Consider the following 2,500-nt stretch of genomic DNA (forward strand, 5'->3'; position numbering starts at 1 on the left):
ACGCAAATCTACACAAGGATCAGACAAATCTACACAACAAGGATCAGACAATTCTACACACCAGAGATCAGACAAATCTTACCACAATACTACACACACCAACACACACAGAAGTGTTTCAGCCAAAGGTCTTATATGAGTGGGGCAATTAAACACACACACACACACACACATGCGTGATGTAGAAGTGAATTGGAATGCTAGTGTTGATCTGTTTTCCCTCTGAAATTGTGTTCTTTGTTGAAATAAAGTTTTATGAATGTGATATTGGAAACAGCAGCAGTGCGTGAATGACTGCATGCGTGTGTGTGTGTGCAAGCGTGTGTGTGTATGTGCGTGTGTTCGTGTGTGCAGGTATAGGTTTGTGTTTGTGTGTGTGTGTATGTGCGTGTGTGTGTGTGTGTGTGTGCATGCGTGCAGGTATAGGTTTGTGTGTGTGTGCATGTGTGTGTGTGTGTGCGTGCGTGTGTGTGTGCAGGTATAAGTTTGTTTGTGTGTGTGTGTGTGTGTGTGTGTGCAGGTGTAGGTTTGTGTTTGTGTGTATGTGCGTGCGTGCAGGTATAGGTTTGTGTGTGTGTGTGTGCATGTGTGTGTGTGTGTGTGCGTGCATGTGTGTGTGCAGGTATAAGTTTGTGTGTGTGTGTGTGTGTGTGTGTGTGTGTGTGTGTGTGTGTGTGTGTGTGTGTGTGCAGGTGTAGGTTTGTGTATGTGTGTGTGTGTGTGTGTGTATGTGTGCAGGTATAGGTTTGTGTATGTGTGTGTATGTACATGTGTATGTGCAGGTATAGGTTTGTCTGTGTGTGTGTGTGTGTGTGTGTGTGTGTATGTGTGTGTGTGTGTGCGTGCGGGTATAGGTTTGTGTGTGTGTGTGTGTGTGTGTATGTGCGTGTGTGTGTGCAGGTATAGGTTTGTGTATGTATGTGTGTGTGTGTGTGTGTATGTGTGTGTATGTGTGTGCAGGTATAGGTTTGTGTATGTGTGTATGTGTATAGTGTCTGTGTGTGTGTGTGTGTGTGTGTGTGTGTGTGTGTGTGTGTGTGTATGTGTGTATGTGTATGTGTGCGTGTGTATGCGTGCGTGTTCTTGCTTCCATACACACATTAATTGTGACACGTGTTAAAATAATTCTGATGGAGACAAACTGTTTTTTCTTTTTATCATTTGGCGATGATTCATTCAACCACTGACGTCCCCTACAAAATAAAGCAGTCATCATTAACACACACACACACACACACACAAACCTATACCTGCACACACATACATATACATACACACATACACACACATACACAAACCTATACCTGCACACACACACACACGCACATACACACACACAAAAACTTATACCTGCACACACACACGCACATACACACACATGCACATACACACACTCACACACACACATACACACACACACAAAGCCTTTTGGGTCTCTTAACTCTGCAATTTCAGAACAATGAAAAAAACTCTATACCCTATACCCTATATTGTATACCCTGATACAATAAACACACAGCTACATTAGACACAACATACACATCCGCACACACACCCCTCCCCTGACCCTCAACCAGTGGTCATCGTCAGTTACACAACACCATCATTAGACAACAGAACAATAAATCTTTGTCCCCATAATGAGGGAGATGTGTCATTCCTAATAGAAGAAGATGAAAATCTTCAAACACACACACACACACACACACACACACACACACACACACACAGGCTGATAAAAACACCGCCTTTTCTGTGTCCCATGCAGTGATGAAGATTAAAACTCTGTCCCTCCTTCAGTCCGTCTTCCTCATCCTCTAAAGGACACTGAGTAACTCAGGAGGACATAAAGGTCACATCTTCAACGAGTCTTGGCTTGACACCATTTATTATTGCTCTGTGTCTCACGACTAAACTCAGCCCGAACCCACACACCCAACAAACACACAGGCCATGCGGCACGCACTCAGATACGGACACACACTCAGCTTGTGTAGTGGTGTTCACCAACATGCTGCCAGTTTGTAAAGCAGAAATGTTTGTAGTGAGAACTGCTAAGGCAGTGCTATTAAGTTATACCTAAGTAGTCCACGATCACTATACTTCACTATACTTCACATCTAGTCCACTATCACCACTATACTTCACGGTACTACACTATTACCACTATACTTCCTTGATTTAGCCAAATAAACCTCATCCCCTCCTAACATCAGAGGGTTTTCCTCAGAACTGTGTGTGTGGACTATTGTGAAGAGCCCCAGGGTAGAGGTCAGGCCATTACCCAAGACAGCAGGCATCCGAGGTCTCTCTCTGTGTCTCTCTGATTACACCACCAAGTCAGGGATGAGAATGCTTGCAGCTCTCGCACACACACCGCAGGTTTAATTGAAGCGCCTCTGTGGTAGCCGCAGCCCGAGGTGGGATGGGTGAGGGGTGGTTAACTTTAAATGCCAAAAGTGAAATGTGAAGGAATATGTGAATATTTTCTTAAATGTGT

The 2,500-nt window shown here is 44.2% G+C and overlaps 1 protein-coding gene and 1 long non-coding RNA gene across 2 annotated transcripts in view; one reads left to right on the plus strand and one right to left on the minus strand.

Annotated features, from left to right (window-relative positions):
* Window positions 1-2,500, minus strand: part of LOC113589944 (phospholipid-transporting ATPase ABCA1) — a 107,661-nt gene that overhangs the window by 61,736 nt on the left and 43,425 nt on the right.
* LOC145657924 (uncharacterized) overlaps window positions 1-2,500 on the plus strand; it is a 9,402-nt gene that overhangs the window by 6,501 nt on the left and 401 nt on the right. The gene's annotated exons all lie outside the window — the stretch shown is intronic.

Source organism: Electrophorus electricus, chromosome 5 (genome assembly GCF_041902795.1).
Source record: "Electrophorus electricus isolate QZ-2024a chromosome 5, ASM4190279v1, whole genome shotgun sequence".
Classification (NCBI taxonomy): domain Eukaryota; kingdom Metazoa; phylum Chordata; class Actinopteri; order Gymnotiformes; family Gymnotidae; genus Electrophorus; species Electrophorus electricus.